General features: G+C 45.0%; 1 long non-coding RNA gene across 1 annotated transcript; it reads left to right on the top strand.

The window, feature by feature from the left end:
• The first annotated feature begins 6,490 nt into the window (after window positions 1-6,490).
• Window positions 6,491-17,028, top strand: LOC141761827 (uncharacterized). Its single transcript, XR_012592644.1, has 3 exons — window positions 6,491-6,628; window positions 16,503-16,580; window positions 16,670-17,028. It is a non-coding gene; the product is annotated as an uncharacterized LOC141761827 (long non-coding RNA).
• The last annotated feature ends 874 nt before the right edge of the window (window positions 17,029-17,902 follow it).

The following is a 17,902-nucleotide window of genomic DNA, read 5'->3' as shown; positions in this document are numbered from 1 at the left end:
ATCTACTTCTCCAATCCTCACATCTTGAATTCAAGAATAACACCCAACTACTACGCTTGAATAACACCAAACTGCACCTGGACTAGTCTCTTTGTGAGCTGGAGCAGCCGCTCGTCTATCCAGGCAGCTGTTTGGATCCGCTGGCGAGGCGTCCCTGGTGTCATTTCCTCGGCCAGCCAAGGACGTTGATAGAGCAGAACAGTCCTTCCTGTCCATCTCAGATAACAACAAAACATCTGATATCAATTCCCGCTCTGTCCCTTCACTGCTTTGCATCAACGAAGTGCCACTATGGAGGGAGGAAGAGAGAGAGAGACAGGGAAGGCAGGAGGGAAAGGAAGTGGTAGAGGAAGCAAAGTGACAGAAGGAATCAAGCAAGGTGGCAAGGGAGGAAAGGAGGAATAGTGTTACACCAGGTCAGTCTTGCAGAACAACACTAAAGGTCTATCATGCTTCTTGCACATCCTGCCATCCTTCCAGGTTCTCCACAGGATCGATCAGCTTGTGTCTTTTCAGGCCTGCGGTTCTCTGATGAGGCTCCAGGTGAGTCTCACAGTAGGAGGCCAGACACACCAGCAGCAGGCCGGACTTCAGGCTCCTTCACTCTGGTTTCAGTGCACACGTTCGCTGAGAACTTCTCCTGGTTTGGCTCGTTGCTGCTCTGAGCTGCTTTTCTGTTTAACTGAGCAGCTCAACTCAGATATGAAAGTGTTGACATGCAGCTCTGGTCTTCTGTCAAACCGTTTATTACACGTGGGACATTGGCATTGGACATTAATGTCCCAGAAGTGTTCTGTGGTGCAGATGTTGCATCCACACGGTATTGAGACTGGATCAGTGAACACATGCAGACAGGTGCAGCACCGAAAGAGAGGAGACTGCTGGCAGTCAGCATGTCTGCACACTGAAATAATCTATTTGATATTTGTTTAAACATAATATATTTTTGCATTGTAATAAAACGAGGAACTTCCTCTTTAGATACAGCTCAATTTCACGTTAATGCTCGTAATTTAAACAGAGACAATATAACTGTACTCACGTGTTTGTCGCAGACTATGTTGTTCAGAAAGTTCTGATGAAATTCTTTGTTGTTGTGTGTTCGCTCTGAATGACTTGCAACTACACTTGAGCAAATTGATGAAAACACTGCTTCATCTCTTACGAAAGTCTTGCTGGTAATGTTTTGTGGTCTCCCACGGTTGAGGAGATGATGATGATAGTGATATATAATTATTTTTGGTGTTCAATATTTCACATTCAAATTACAATATGGATCCAAAATGTGTGCATTGTTACAGGAGTGATGTATAGAGGTGAAGGAGAAGGAGAAGAAGAAGCGGTCAAATGTCGTCATTTCTGGTGAGTGCACAACAGCCGTGTTGGATTTGAGATAACACTAGCCTGTTGAAATTCACCCACTATGCCTGTATGTCCACATTGTACACAGCGTACTACTATGGAAGTGTTAAATTGGTGGATACTGTCTCCAGAAAGAGTCAAACTGCCATCTAATCCACGCAGTGCACTTAGTGTTTGATGTTAAAATGAATATTCTGTGATTGACATTAAAATGTCTGGTATGAACTGATGGGTATTATCCTTCCTCACCCCTCCTCACCCTTCCACTTCTTCCTCCAATCACAATCTCTCTCTTCATCCCAAAAAATGTAATTTGGTTCACCCTGATGCTGGATGGGGCGGGGTGTCGCTGTTGCTAGGATACGTCAACCTGATGACTGGCTGGCTTTCCTTCAAGGCTAGAGAGGAACGAGGGAGGAAAGGAGGGAGGAAGGACACGGGGAGGGGCGGACGGAGGATGTAAAGAAGGGTTAGGGGAACAAGGAAGGAAGGGAAGGAGATGGAGGGACGGCGAGGAAGAAAAAATAATTGGAGGAGGAAAGAGAGAGGGAGGGTGGAAACGAAAAGAAAAAGAGGTGATGGAGAGATGGAAAGAGGGAGGAAGGAAGGAGCAATGAAGGAGAGAAATGACATTGAGACAGAATAAAAGGACAGATGAGGGAAACACCTCATGTTCTGTTGGTCATTATGTAAGCTCCTCTCCTCTCCTCTCCTCTCCTCTCCTCTCCTCTCCTCTCCTCCTCTCTGTTTCCATCATCCCTCCTCCTCAGACTCCGCCCCTTCTTCCTTGGCATCGCCCTGGCAACGGGCCGTCAGACTGATGTCGCCGGGCGTGACTCCACAGTAATGCTTTGCATCGCTGGACGATGGAGCACTGTGTTGTATAGAAAAGAGGTCAGTTCAAAAACACTGGCGTGGCACATTTCCATAAGCACACAGACTCTTCTGGTTTCATGTGAGGAAGCTGTGAAGGTCTTTATTTATGTATTAGAGGAGGCGTATTCATTATACAGCAGCTGTACTGTAGTCGCTGGTAGAGGTGCGTTAGTTGTTAAAGCTGTGAGTAACCCGACAGTGGAAATCTAATGTTTAAAAAAGAAAGGTCATGTCATAAAAACCATCTGCTTCAATGACATTTTATATTCAGTCATTGACATAGTACGAGGTTATTCAGTGATGGAGCAGCTACACTACTATAATAGACCTGTCTGATAAACTTGTGTGGGTGGTTCTACTCAGCTTCAGTCTGATGGATTTAAACTACATATCGTCATGTTTACCGTGTTCACAAGAAGAGTCCGTATGAACGCCTCCCTTCTTGTCGTGTTCACGGCCGACTGAAGTGGAAAGTTTGTGACGTGTTTGTTGACAGAAATGGCGGAAGCAATGGAAGGTAATTGTTCAGCGTGTAATAAGTTAAAGGGACGGTTTGTAACTTCTTACACGTATAAATCATTGCGGGTCGGTGTCCCATGCGCGTTCGCGTGTGGCTACGCTGTTCAGATTCAGACTCCAACACGAACTACACGGAAGCACCAAAACCTCTTGGTTGTATCTAGTGAAGCCCGTCTGTTAAACAGTGTTGGCCGCGGTCGGAGGACGCGGGGGAGACCGTAGCTTTGGTCTCCAGGACCGGAGTCTCTGCTGTACTCTGCTCCTCTGCCTGCCTTCACTCACACACCGTGCTCGTTCTCACTCACTCAGCTCGCTCCACCTCACGTGCATGCTGCTCACTCCACACTGCAGAAGAGTTAGTTTAGCTCTGAGAATATCTAGTGAAGGATCAGTGGACGTTTGTGCAGAAATAACTGCTGCAGCTCCTCCAGACCAACAGAGGTTTCCTGTGTCTTGTGAAGTGACGGGGCTCCGCAGAGAGAAACGTTATCGTCTCCCACCAAAACTCCGGTGTCTCCCCTGTTCCCTCCGGCCGTGGTCGGGAGGCTGAGGCAGGACAAGCCAACACTAGGATCAGCATTGATTCATGGAGAGACCTTGGTCTGGTCAGCTAACATTACTGCCAAGCAGCTGAAATATAGAGTGATATTGTGCTTTTAGCTGACGTGTGTCGCCTCACTGTTTTGACGGATGCTCGCTCACATTCAGGTAGCGCGTGCACACGGGCGAGCGCAAGCCCGAGCAACAGACATCCGGAGTAGAGCCGCTGCTCCTTCGTGTCTAAAGGGGCCAGCTGAGGTGGTTCAACATCAGATCAGGATGCCTCCTGGACGCCTCTCTTTGGAGGTTTTCTGGGCACGTCCAACTGTTAAGAAACCCCCGGGGTAGACCCAGAACACGCCTTGGGGTCCCCCAGGAAGAGCTGGAAAACGTTGCTGAGGAGAGGGACGTCTGGACGCCCCAGAATGCTCTGCGGTTCCCATTCCCTTTAGTAACCTTTGGTCCAATATATATTTTACATACCAGTATTATGCAAGGAACATTTCAGCTCATAACTGATTATTTCAATCAGTTCCCAGCCAAAGGTATAATTAAAAATGCTTTTTTCTAATCTGTATCTGAAGAGTGGATGACCTCCATTACGGCCGACAGAGGGTGCGTTACTCTACATCACCTGAAAGCCCTCTCTCCTCTCTCCATAGTTGTTGCCGGGAGGCTTAAAATGGGTTAACAGACATAAAATGAGGTAATCCTTAGTGCTTGCAGTGCAGCAGGGTGGGTGAGGTTGTGCTGGGTGCTGTGTGTTGGGTGCCGGGTGCTGGCTCAGCGTTGTGTTTATCCCCCCGTGGAATCGACAGAGCATAAAAGAACTGCTGCAGCGAGCCGCTCTCATTCACAGCCGGATTAGTGGAGCATTTAGTCGTCTTTTTATTATCATTTTCCTCTCTTTGCGCCTCGACAACACAGACATGAACACACTATTGAGCGACCTAGCTGACTCTCAGGGCAGAGCTTGTCCATATAACCAGCCTTCTCTTCTCTTCTCTTTCTCCGTCCTAACATCTGGGTCAGAGATAAGAGAAGTGTGACGTGTTAATTTAGTACAATACGAGAGCGTAGAAGCCTGTTCAGCATCGTGTTCTGTGGAGACATTTGGTCTATTTGAATTCTCCTCCTTGAATGTTTTATGACCGTCAAACATTAGATGGATTTAACAACATAAGACCTGAATGAGAGAGGTGTTCTCCTCTCTCCTTCTCTCTGTCTCTCTTCATTTGAATGCACGCCTCGGATGGTGATGTTGTTTATCCTCTCGTCCAGGTTGGCAGAGCTGCAGCTATTTTTAGAAAGAGGGATAGCTTTGGGGAACCCCTATAAGTACAGCTGCCTGCCTCTCTGTTTCTCCCCTTCTCTCCAAACACACCTTAAATACAGATGTTGGTATCCCCTTTTTGATTTTGCAGCCAAAAACCCTGTTCTATTTCCTTCCGAGTGCTGACAGCAGATAGTACAGCGAATACAAGCAGGCATATTTGTTTGGGGGAAACATATGCATTGCATGAAGAGCGTCTGTTCACAAGCACAGACGATGTTTATCCTTTTAAATGTGACATTTTTTGAGTAGCGGAGACGGATGACGAGCGAGTGTGTCGCTTGCACTTGGCACGCGGCTGCCGGTGGACATACAGGAGCTGTTGTGCGCCGACATTCGCATCAGCTGCTCTACTCAAGTAGTATTGGACTGTGAAATAGCCGACTGATGGGAAATATCTGTTTGTTTGCACAGATGACGAGTTGTTTGACGAAAAGATGATGGTGGATTTTTGCTGTTTCATCCAGTTTATATATGTGATTGTGACACTAACTGACATAATAAACAATATTTAAATGATATTTACAGCATCACTAAGAAGGATGTTTGCTTTCTGACACGTCATAATAACCAACTGATCCACCACGATGCCTCATAACTAAACAAGACTATGTGGTCAAATAGTCTTTCTTGCTTAGGAAGGTTCCTAACTGAGTGAAATGACCCGGAAGTATCGAAGCAGCAGCCGTGATAAGAGCCGGTTGAATTCTCTAAAGGTGCTTCAATGCTTCCTTTACCACAGGGTTCACTAGGCGCCATCCTTTACCAAAGGAAAGGATATAATGCCGTCCCATAATTCCTTGCAGCGGCAACATTTAAAGCGACGGGTTGACCCTCGTCAATCACATCCACCGTCGCATAATTACGCAGCCTCATGTGAGTGCAGTCAGATTGTCTGAGCACCGCTGTTCCTAAGTTTCCTTCTGAATTCTCCTTCATGACCTTGTGATGTTTTCCATCAAGGTCAAGTTGCCCGATGGAAAACGTCATGAGGTCAAGGAAAGATGAGAAGGAGAATTCAGAAGGAAAAAAGACAACCGCGGTGTTCAGAGAATCCAAATGCACTTTCACTATAAGCTCCGTCATTATGATGCGACGGCGGCGGATGTTAGTGACGTGAGTCTGCCGTGGTGAAACTACAATGTTCTGAAGACGGACTACAAAAGGTGCTGCTTCCCTCCATGCGTTCTTAAATAGGTCTTTCAGTTACAGACTGCTTAAAGAGAGATACAGCAGGTCCTCCTGCTGCTGGAACACTTTAGAACAACATATAATAAACATCATCTGACCTTAAACGTGGACAACCGGTGAAACATATCACTTCATTACCGAGGTTGGGATTGAAATAAACAAAAGGAATATATGATAAATATTGAGTTAACTGTTTGAGTTATGGAGAAGGTGTTTTTATGTGTTCGGACTAAATAATTAATTAAAAATAAAGTGAAACGTAATGGTTGTCACTCCCCACTCATATTAAACATGAATCCCAATTGGTGTATGAAAATAATATACAAGAGAAGCATATCGTTTGTTATCATGAACGGCCGAACGGTGCGTCGCTTGAAATGCTGCGGACGCAAGGAATTGTGGGATGTTATTCTCTCTTTTCCTTTGGTAAAGGATGGTCCAGTGTATCCTCTGCTAAAGGAGATAAGAAAGGAAGCATTGAAGCTCCTTTCCTCAGGATTTAGAGGATTCAAACAGCTCCTATCACGGCTGCTACTGAGATACTTCCGGCGCAAATCCCACTTCTCTAATCCGCCCCGCCTGGCCGCCATGCCCTCCTCCTCACCTGCATCTCGTCTCCTCATCTACATCTCGTCTCCTCACCTGCATCTCGTCTCCTCACCTGCATCTCGTTCCCTCATCAACTGCTCTCCACATATACCCACTTTGTTTGTTCCTTTGTCAGATCATCTTAGTTCCAATGCGTCTTTCTGTTACCTGTCTACCTGCCTGTTGGATTGACTGCTGCTATTTGGACTCTTGATGCCTGTAAGTTTCCACTGACTTCCTCCTCAGCTGTCTGCATCCCTGTTCTCCTGCATTACTAACTGTGACAGCAGCACTCAGCACAAAGTACAACTGAGGCTCATGTTATCAATATAACCTTTAAGAGTTGTGAGAAGAACATTGTGAATGTTGTTCATCTCACTCGGACTGAGACTCTCTAGTCGGTGGTTTGTACTGTGTGACCTCCAGTAGGTCTGTAGGTTGTGAACTACATCTGTCATTCTCCTCCTCCTCATCCAGAAACATCACCAAACACAAATTATTTGTATGCGTTGTCCCTCCCTGCTTCGTTAATAGACTCTCCGGCCCTGTCTCAGGTTTCCCTCATTTAGCTTTGCATCACATTTCACCACTGCAACGCTTTTAACGGAGGCCTTGGACAGCGAGTGCTGCTCCGGGTCTGCACATCCACAGCTGGGACACTGTTTGTCTGGTCTGATGGCCTTTGACCTCTGAAGGATGCTGGAGATGCATCGCGAATTTTTCTATATCGTCCCCGTGACGATGGGACATCGTTAATACTCGAACCCTGACGGTACCTACGTTACCTGCCTACTGTAGAAAAACGAGTATGTCACATTTTCAGAACTTTTGCATCGACTCGCTGGTTTTTCCGGGAAAATCTTTGTGGTCATTTTGTGCCTCTTTGTGGTTGTTTTGTGTCTCTTTGTGGTCATTTTGTGCCTCTTTGTGGTCGTTTTGTGTCTCTTTTTGGTTGTTTTGTGTCTCTTTTTTGTCATTTTGTGCCTCTTTGTGGAGTTTTGTGTATCTTTGTGGTCATTTTGTGTCTCTTTTTGGTTGTTTTGTGTCTCTTTTTGGTTGTTTTGTGTCTCTTTTTGGTTGTTTTGTGTCTCTTTTTTGTCATTTTGTGCCTCTTTGTGGTAGTTTTGTGCCTCTTTGTGGTCATTTTGTCAATCATGTTCAGGCTCGTGTGTGTCGCCTCACTGTTTTGACCGATGCTCACTCCAGTCTACATAGTGCGAGCAACAGGACGCCGACTGCCGTTGACTTAACGGCCACAGGTGTCGCTGTTAAACAATTTAATGATTCTTACATAGAGACCCTTTATTAGTAATTCCTGTGTGTCACCATGTGTTGTGTTTAAAGTGTCTGCCTTTACACTAGATTTAAAACAACCTCTGTTTGTGTCTCTCTCACCTCATCGTCTTTCTTCTTGCTGCTATAAATAGAGGAATCACTTTCACATCGCCGGTGAAAACTGATTCCTTTTGTCTTTGAGTTGTTGACATCTTTTCTTTTGTCAGTTTGTGATCAGGATTGTTTTGTCTCAGCTGCAGATCTCACTTCCTGTATCATCCCTTATTGTTCAGCAAATAATCGACTTGACAACAGAAAGGTCAGAATGCTCTTTTTATTCTCACCACTGTCCTGATTCATATTCAGATCTTTCTCTGTTACACGACCACAGATATAGAGATCGCTACTGCTCCTGCCCGCTAACGAACTCCCTGAATCTTCTGAGTCCACACTGTTCCGTCCCGTGCTCGTGGCGGCCGCCGAAGGTTTCTCCCACCGTCTGCTAACAGCTCTATTTGCATGTGCCGTCAGTGAGACGGATGGCTGAAACAACAGAGGAGGAGGAGGAGGAGGAGAAGCAGCGGTGTTGGTGCTGGAGGAAGGAATCAAAGGAAGCCAGGCGATGACTCAGAGATTTTGGAAGCGCCGCCTCCTCTGGTTGCCTGCCTGCCTGTCTGTGTGGCCGACAATCTGCTGACTCCTCAGTGCCTTATCAGACACCTCTGCTCGGTCTGGTCGCACTCTGTCCTGACCCGGACACAAAGCTGTCTGCAGGGTTGGCATTTTGGGACAGTTTTAGTTGCTAACTCTACTGCTATAAAATACAGTAAATATGTTGTTCTTATCTTATCGTGCTCTGGAAACTCACTGTTTCCTTTGGCCTCAAAAAAAGGAAACGTGAAGAGTATCCTCTTGGAAACCTCAGTAAAGTTACTCAAATATTGTACTCTATACGATATCCAGAGCGTTAATATAGCAGCAAACTATTGTAATGTCTACCTGAGCAGAGAATGAAGTCGCTCGCCCTCTGTGTGTGTTGTAATCAGAGCTTCTCTGTGCTTTGTTTACATAGCCGGGCCGGCTGCATGACGTTTAGTGCACCGACTTTTGATGCAAATGCTTTTGTACTTTGCAGGACTTTTACTTCAGTAAAAGATCCGAGTACTTCTTCCACCTCTGGGAAACGGTGATGTCACAGACTCTAGGCCTGTGTTTGTATTATATATAGTGTATTTACACACACACACACATATGTTCTGTGTATCTGTACACTGTGTTATTCCCCAGGTTCCACTGTCACTGACGGAGTTATCTTATCACATCCACCTTGTTTTTCTCACCATGCTGACAACCTGTGAAAGCAGGAAATGGTGTGACTCTCAGCTCCATTACTGAGGATTTCATTCCACCCGGCTGTCTGTGCTTTATATATATAAAATGTTGTATATATATATATATATATATATATATATATATATATATACAACAACAAACCTATTCAACTTCTGTCCAGGTGTCCATTAGCGAGGCACGTGTCAGCTCTGAGCCAGACGGTGTACAGTACAGTACGTCTGGAGTCAAAGCTTCCAGTTGGAAATCTGAGGTTGCTGCAGAAGAGGAAAGTGTCCAGTTAACTTTCCTTTGATTAGAATTTGTTAGAAGTGTGTTGAAAGAATCCATTTTTTTTTTGCTATGTGACTCACCATCAGGTGATATCTTTTGAAAAGAGAAGACGAGACATGTGAGCTGTTCCAGGTGAGAAATAAAGACCTTCTAAAAACAGACCATAAATGAAAGTCAGTCTGACACCGTAATGACTCTGATGAAATCCTGTTCACATTCACTGATGTGTCACTTTGTCTATTTATAGCAGCAGACACAACACTGATGTCGCCTCGTTATCAGGGGCTGGCTAACACTCACACACACACACACACTCGTTAAAGGCCCCCTATACGTCTTATAGGAGAAGACACCCACAAACATTTTGTTTTGTGCCTCGTCATTTTGCATCTCTTTGTGGTCATTTTGCATCTCTCTCTTTGTGGTCATTTTGCATCGCTTTTATGGTAGTTTTGTGCCTCTCTGTGTTTTTTTTGTGCTTCTTTGTGGTAATTTTGCATCTCTGTGGTTGTTTTGTGAGCTACAGCCGCCCCATTTTGTGTCTCTTTGTGGTCATTTGCACCTCTTTTTGGTTGTTTTGCATCTCTTTTGTAGTCGTTTTGTGCCTCTTTGTGGTCATTTTGCATCTCTTTGTAGTTGTTCTGTGCCTCTTTGTGGTCATTTTGCATCTCTTTGTGGTCGTTTTGCATTTCTTTGTGGTCATTTTGCATTTCTTTGTGGTCGTTTTGTGCCTCTTTGTGGTCATTTTGCATCTCTTTTGTAGTCGTTTTGCATTTCTTTGTGGTCATTTTGCATCTCTTTGTGGTCATTTTGCATCTCTTTGTGGTTGTTTTGTGAGCTACAGCCGCCCTATTTTGTGTCTCTTTGTGGTCATTTTGTGCCTCTTTGTGGTTGTTTTGTGCCTCTTTGTAGTCGTTTTGCATCTCTTTGTGGTCATTTTGCATCTCTCAGAGGTAGTTCTGAGCGTCATCATTTTGTGCCTCTTTTTGATCGTTTTGCATCTTTTTGTGGTTGTTTTGCATCTCTTCTTTGTGATTGGTTTGTGCCTCGTCATTTTGTGCCTCTTTGTGGTCATTTTCCATCTCTTCTTTCTGGTTGTTTTGTGCCTCTTTGTGTCTCTTAATAGTTATTTGATTACTTTCCAATATGAAATGTCAACAGTCACATCATAAAGAGGCCCTCAGCCTGTAACCGGTAGGCCCTTTCAGTAATCTATCTATGATGCTAATAAGCCAACTGCTGATCATCCTCTGTCTCTTGTAGGCACGGCCAATCAGATTCCCGCCTCTGCCTTTTTGGCTAACAGACTAGATTATAGTGTTGAAGTCTGAAGGTCTACGTGTAGTTTATTTCCACGTATAAATGATAAATGCATTACTGGATAAACTCAAATGCAGCAGTAGAATAGTTTGTCCGAGACAGCGAGGGAGTGTCTGTTATTAAAGAGATAAAAAAAGGATGGATGAGGACCCAAATGTGTTTTACGTTACCGACAGATAAACAGATGTGATGTAAGATGAAGAAATGAAGTCATTGTCAGTGGAACACTGTACGCAAACAATCAATGGGAGGATGACTCAGTGAGAGTGGAGGAAGTCCATGTAGGAGGAAAGGTCAAGAGAGGACGCCGCTGAGAGCTTTTGGACTCAGGAAGCTTTTCATGACCAAAGCTGCAGATTCTTGTGCGGTCCTGTGGAGCATCGTGGCGAGAAAGATACCGCAGTAGGCTACAGAATTAAAGAAACACAAGACGGTTTTGATTGAATTGCCTTAGATAGTGGAGACAGTTAGGTGTAGATAGACGGAGGTTACAGGTTGGAGTGAAACGCAGGAAATTGGCGCCCAAACAAAGAACAGATTAAAGGAAAAGGTCAGCTTCCCCCATGTGTCGCCACTGGATGCTGGCTCTGCTGATTCACTCAACACAGCTCACACGTTTATCTGGAAAGTGGAGGGAAAAGGGTAGCAGAAGCTCTAAGAGGAAGATATACAAAAAATAGCATTGTTTTGGACTATTTTTAACCTTCTGAGACCCACAATAGACCCTTTTTTAGGGGGTCCAGGGGGTCTTTAGGGGGAGATAGCAGGTCAGCAGTAGATGTCACATAGAAGTGGTGAACATCATCTGAAAGCTGAGAACCAGGAGATTAATTTGAGATGGAGTTCAACACTGTGTGTCAAGTTGTTCTAGTCATAAATCAGAAATAAATGTGAATTAATTCATTAATTAATTTAAAATAAATTGTGAAAATGTATAAGGGCTAAGGCAGAGGTCAGCAACCTTTTATTATCAAAAGAGACATTTTAGGCAAAATTAAAAAAAAAATCTTTCTGGAGCTGCAAAACATTTGATCATTGTGTTGAAGGTAACACAGTTTATAATCTAAGTATATAAATCTAATGCAGTGAAGTTATACTTTAGTTTAGGTTTCACAAATAACCAAATACTTCATATTTTGGCACATCAGCACCACACTATCATCAGTATCAGGACCTTTAAAAGATTGTGCAAGAAACAGAATTTATTTCCGAAGGAAGAACCACACAGACCTGATGGAGAAACTGACTCTTTTGTGGAGGAGGAAATTACTTTTTTTCTTGTAAAGTTATGACTTTATTTTTGTAATATTATGACTTTTTGTTCTCGTAAAGTTATGACTTTATTCTCATAATATTACTTTTTTTCTCGTAATATCATGACTTTATTTCCTTCAATGTGGCCCTAATACTCCGTTGTAACCGACCCCAGATGAGGGGTCAGGTTTTTTTATTCCCATCAGCTGTAATTTGCCCTTCACATGCTAAATTAAGATAGTGAACATGGCAATTACCTACTACACATGGTAACGTGAGCATGTTAGCATGCAACACCACCATTTACATTTACTTCAACTGCTTAGGAGCAAAAACAAACTTTGGACCTCGACTTTAATCCATCTTCCCATTTGTCTGATCTCTCCCTGCACATGAGCTGCCTGTGTTAAGTCACCTTATTGTTTGGTAGTGTGTGTCGTGTAGTTTTACTGATAAACCATCCAGCAGGTTTGCCGTGTTCAGCAGAGACACTCTGGATGTAGCGTGAGAGCGCTCTGAAGGCCGGAGCCAGCCGACCACATGCTGCGGACAATGACCTCGCTCTGCCCAAAACCAGCCGATGAGGCGCTTTTCATTGAACCTGAGGATTAGAAAGCCGGTCGTCGCTCGTCTCCTCGGAGGCCCAGCCCCGCTGTCCCTGTGTCTGTGGACTCACACACACAGTGACATTCAATGTTGCAGTGTTGCACTTCAATTCACTTTAAAGTACTCGTCCTGTGAAACGGTCTACAGCTCGATGTATAGTTTTAACAAGAATAAGAATCCACATGTCTGCTACAGCACGCTCGCTGCTCTGTGAGGCTGTAATAACGCCGCGTTCACGTCATATCATTCAAACCGTAATTACTGCTCATGTCAGTTTCCAAGTAAAGGCACATCAAGTCTGTATTTTATGCATTTTTTTAATCCATCATCCGTTAAAAAACATTACGCACACAAACCTTGCACACTTTATTATTCTTTATGTTGCGAAAATTCACCATACGAGACAAAACTGAGTTAATTACACGGGTGCAATGGATAGCGCTGGTCCCAGAACTGGGCTAATGAATGAATGACATGAGCAAGAAGCTATCGTTTAGCTGCCAGGAGCACAGTCACTACTGTCTAATTGAATAGACCGGTGACAGGTAAGAATAGTCGACCGTAGCTCCGTACGCTAACCTCCAAAAACGCCAGAATGCTCCGCCATTCCCATTCACCAAAGACATATGGACTCATCGTCTGTTGACCATGAATGTCTCTGAACCGACAGACCGACATGGCGCTGGCTAAAAAGTCAATATAGGATAGTCTTTAATTTGCGGTTTGTTTTGCTTTTGTGTTTGCTCGTATTTTTTTTTAAGGACGGGATTATGACATGATCCATGAATTAGCCACAACCAGGTTAAAAAAAAGCCCAGCTGCTGTTGTTATTGTCTAAGAGGTTATGAATGGATTCATGTGCACTGTGCTTATAGATGAGCCTTGGCACTGCTCCGTTCACAGCTAATGGATTCACGAGTGGCTCTGTAAATAGGCCATGGCACAGGAGCAAGCCAACGGCAGCAGCCAGGTCATGAATAATGCATGGAGGTAAATTCAAAAAAATGACTTCCGGCTTCAAGGCGTCTTCACTGGAACCCCACTTTTGGAGAAAGATACACAGAGCTGAAATATTATTTGTTCAGCCAGTTCTGTCTTAAAAAGCAGTTTGTGCAACATGCCTCGCTGCTTTGTGTCGTCAACACATTATTCTGGGCTTTGTTTTACTCACGCATCAGTGCTCTTTATTTACACTGATAGGTGAGGGCTTTAGGGAGTGACTTCGTCTGGCAGCTCAACCCTCCAGAGCTTTCTGCTGCATCCTCTCTGAATATTTCTGTTATATCTCCACAGTGCATCACATTTGATTCAATTTATCTTCATTTCCCTTGTCATTGTTAGTGATCTAAAGTATAATGCTTTCATCGTGTTCTGTTCTTCGTGTCCTGCAGGCTGTGTTCACACTGCAGCTGGAAATATCCCAACTCTGATTTTTTTTTTTCCCCCTCATATGTGACACAGATCAGATGTGTCTTTAATAAGAGTGAATGGCAGTTTTTCAGTTCCTAACTCTGGCAGTAAATACGTACAACACGTACTGCCTCGGTACGTGTCTCGGCAGTTTGTGAAAGTCACGATATTTAATCTATTTGATGTACATACACACAATTTTCCTTTTTTTGTCGTGACGCTCAGCACGACTTCCAAATACATATTTTATGTGTCTTTTACTACGAACATCCAGCAACACGTCACATGTCAATTTCCGCTCCAGTCTTTTCAAAATAAAACTACTTAATTAAGTTTAGGAAAAGATTGATTTGGTTAGGTTTAGGCAACACACTGCTTAGTTAGGTTTAGGAAAAGATGGACTTGGTTAGGTTTAGGCAACAAACTGCTTAGTTAGGCTTAGGAAAATATCGACTTGGTTAGGTTTAGGCAACAAACCACTTAGTTAAGTTTAGGAAAAGATGGACTTGGTTAGGTTTAGGCAGCAAACTGCTTAGTTAGACTTAGGAAAAGATTGCGCTTTGGGTTAAAATAACTCCGGAAGTGCTGTAACTCACGTACAGAAGGTACGCTTGTGACCGGACGTTCCAAATAGTAAATGTTGTAATATTTTCAGAGTCCTCCTCGTCAGCTTGCGTCCCAGATGACTGTCAGCTTACAGCTTACAGGAGTGATGCACGGGTAACTGGCAAGCGGGCCTGTTATTGCACTGGCCAGCGAGTGTGGCGACACATCGTAGTGACGGTGGTCAATAGGATTACAGAGCAGCTTGATGGCACAAACCAGAGCTCTGGAAGAGAGGCTTTTTCATTTCACTGTAGAGCTATTTATAAGCACTGTCAAACCTGCCTGCAGAGAGAGAGAGACAGAGAGAGAGAGAGAGACAGAGAAAGAGAGAGAGGGAGAGAGAGGAGTCTTTTAATGATAATGGAAACGCCATAATTTTGTAGTGATGACAGTGAGGGATTAAATCCTCTCTGTTTTTCATCTTTCTCTGTCCCCCAGTATGTGGTCTCTCTATGTGCAACGTGAGTCTGTTTTTCCTTCTCATCAAGTCAGTTGGAGTCTGCGTCTTCATCCTCCGAGGCTTTGCTAATGTAGATAAAACTGTCTGTCTGTCGGGGTTCCTATGGCGTCCTATGGAGTATCTGCTCCTGAAGCACTGCCGCTATATATCCATTTTAGAGCCTAAAAATACATCTGATAAAATTATCTTAAAACACGAAATAGAGGACTTAGTCAGTGAAAGTGTCACCCAACAATTTACAGAAATATCTCTAATACTCTAATATCCCTGTACTGTAGATGGTATGACCTACTTTTAAGGTTTTTTACTTGTACTTTTAAAGACACAAGTCTAAATTATACATGTTCATATTCATGTAGTTTTTTCCGTGGATGTTCTACATAATGCTAGTGTCCGGGGTAGAACATTGAGTGGTAAACAGTTAAAGACAAATCTCAGTTATTGAGCGTAAAAGTTCAGTCTTAACCCTGGAAATAGAAACATATATAGAGAGTCGATATGGTGAACAATTAGTATTAGTAAACAGGTCGCGACTGGCTCGGGGCAAGGTGCTTCCCGTAGGGCCGTGGACAAAGTGCTCGCTGTGCCCTCTCACGTAGAAGGCGCCAGGGGTCTGCAGCGATGTCTGCAACCCACCCGACCCATCTTGAAACACGGACCAAGGAGTCTAATACACACGAGAGTCAGAGGGTGCAAGCAAAACCCTGTGGCGCAATGAAAGTGAGGGTCATCGCGCGCCGGCTAAGGTGGGATCCCGGCCCAGCGGGGTCGGGCGCACCGACGGCCCGTCTCGCCCGAACCGTCGGGGAGGTGGAGCGTGAGCGCGTGCGATAGGACCCGAAAGATGGTGACGAGAGGTTAACGTCACGCTGCTGTAAAGTGTTATCAGTGCCGCTTGGCGAGTACGAGTACATGAGCGCAGTAGCGGACCCGATACCCGATACCGGTATCGGTGCATCCCTAATAATAGGTGCAGTTTTCATTTAGCAGAGAAATGGTAACCTGTTTTTAAGTTAACTAAAAAAAAAAAAAAATGTCATCAGAAATTCAACATTGGTTTCCTAATTCTATTTTCGGAGCCGTGATGTTTTCATCCAGCAGCCGTGATGTGTCTGCTGCCAGAGAGAATTGGACGCGGGTACCACATCATCATCCAGGAGCAAACACGAGGCTGTGACGCAACATCCCAATAACATCCAGAAGATCACGGCTGGAAGCTTCACACAGACCGAGGAGAGGCGAGGGGGTGTCACAGTCGCTGTAACCCCTAGATACCATTACCCCCCCTCTTCTTCCTCCCCTCTGACCTGCACCCCATCGTCATCCTCCAGAGCCTGATTCACTGCTTGTTACGCAACAGGGAGTTGATGCCATGTGCTACAGGCTAGTTAAGTATTTATCAAGCCTCTTGTGTAAGCAGGAGAGGATGGGGATGGCGGGCGGCTGCCAGTTGCCTCTCCCTCTTTCTGTCTCTCCCGCTGCCAAGCTTGATCTATGTTGCCTCCCATTAACGGTGTGTGTGTGTGTGTGCGCTCACAGGATACCCAGATGTCACGACCAATCCTTGCAATTCATCCGCCGCGCATGTGTGAGGCTTCAGACCAGACGTGACATTTGGTGGATAATGCTCCATTCTGATGCAGCATCATAACTTCACCTCCTGTTGTCCCCCTGAGTGATGTGTGCAGCGCTCCTCCTTTTCTTAGAAAAAGAGCCGTCCATCGCAGCGGGATAAGAAGAGGCCGAGACAGAAAATCAAAACGTGCAGTGATTGAGCTCCTCCACCGCCGCAAGTCACGGTCTGACAAAAATCCCATCTGGCAGATCAAATTCCCATAATGCTCTGTGGTGGCAGACAGAGAGCGCCGGGATCCGGTCTGTCAGGAGCCCGGTGGATTACACCCATCACAGTCCTGTCACCATTTGCAGGACGGCTGAGCAGTGGGGGGGAAAGGTCAAACTCCTCGTTGCCTGCATCTCTTCTGCTTCTTCTTGTTGTTGCAGCAGCAGCAGCACAGGCGGAGTTGTCAACATGTGAGAGGACAAATTGTCTTGAAGGACAAATTCTGGAAATAAGTAATTGTATTTGAAAGACATGGGTTACGGAGCACTCAGGCTGGCCAAATTTCCTTGCACGGTGCGGCGAAAAGCAAGGGGCTCAGGAGACAGCGTGGGCAGGGCTGTAGACAGAAACTGCGGCAGCTAGCGTGGCTAGCATCCCTTCTTCTTCTCTGTTCACTTCTAAAATAAGAACACTGGACGTTAGAGAGCCTCGGGATTTTACGTTGATCTGATTGAAAAGCGTAGCAGGCAGGTCAGTGTGCCTCTGCAGGCTAATGCGTCTCGCCCTGGGAAGCGAATTTTGGTCTAACTGTGCCGTTACGGTGGCGTGTCCTGGTGTCACCTGGTTGGCAATAAAGCTTTAAAGGAATAGTTCAGGTGTATTGAAGTGAGGTACTTATCCAGGTGTATCACTTACAGCAGATGACGGTCGGTGCGCCCCCAGCATCGAGAAACAGACAGGAGTACCGACACCGGAGCAAAGCAATACAGTGCTGTGGACTGGGAATGGCAGAAAAACTTATTTTAGCCACCTAAAAGAAACTGATATCCGTTTAAGTGTACACGTTTTTGTCTGGCATTGGAGAGAGCATAGATACGTTTTCACTTTCAGTTCAATTCCCCGTCGGAAAGAAGAAGGAAAGGGCTGTCTGACGGCGAGATAAAGCGGTGAAAATAGGTGGTTAAAATATGTTTTTCTGTCGTCCACAGCTCTGTATTGCTTTGCTCAGGTGTCGGTGCTCCTGTCTGTTTCTCCAAACTGGGGGCACGTCGACCGTAGGTAATACACCGACTACGGAGAAGTAGTCTTAGTTTTGTTGCACCTGTTAGGTGTTTGGCTCCGCTCACCTTCAACCCGAGGAGAGGTCTAGTCGGCT

Source organism: Sebastes fasciatus, chromosome 23 (assembly GCF_043250625.1).
Source record: "Sebastes fasciatus isolate fSebFas1 chromosome 23, fSebFas1.pri, whole genome shotgun sequence".
In the NCBI taxonomy this organism is placed as follows: domain Eukaryota; kingdom Metazoa; phylum Chordata; class Actinopteri; order Perciformes; family Sebastidae; genus Sebastes; species Sebastes fasciatus.
Note: the sequence above shows the minus strand (reverse complement) of the source record. Positions and strands in the feature narration are given on the sequence as shown.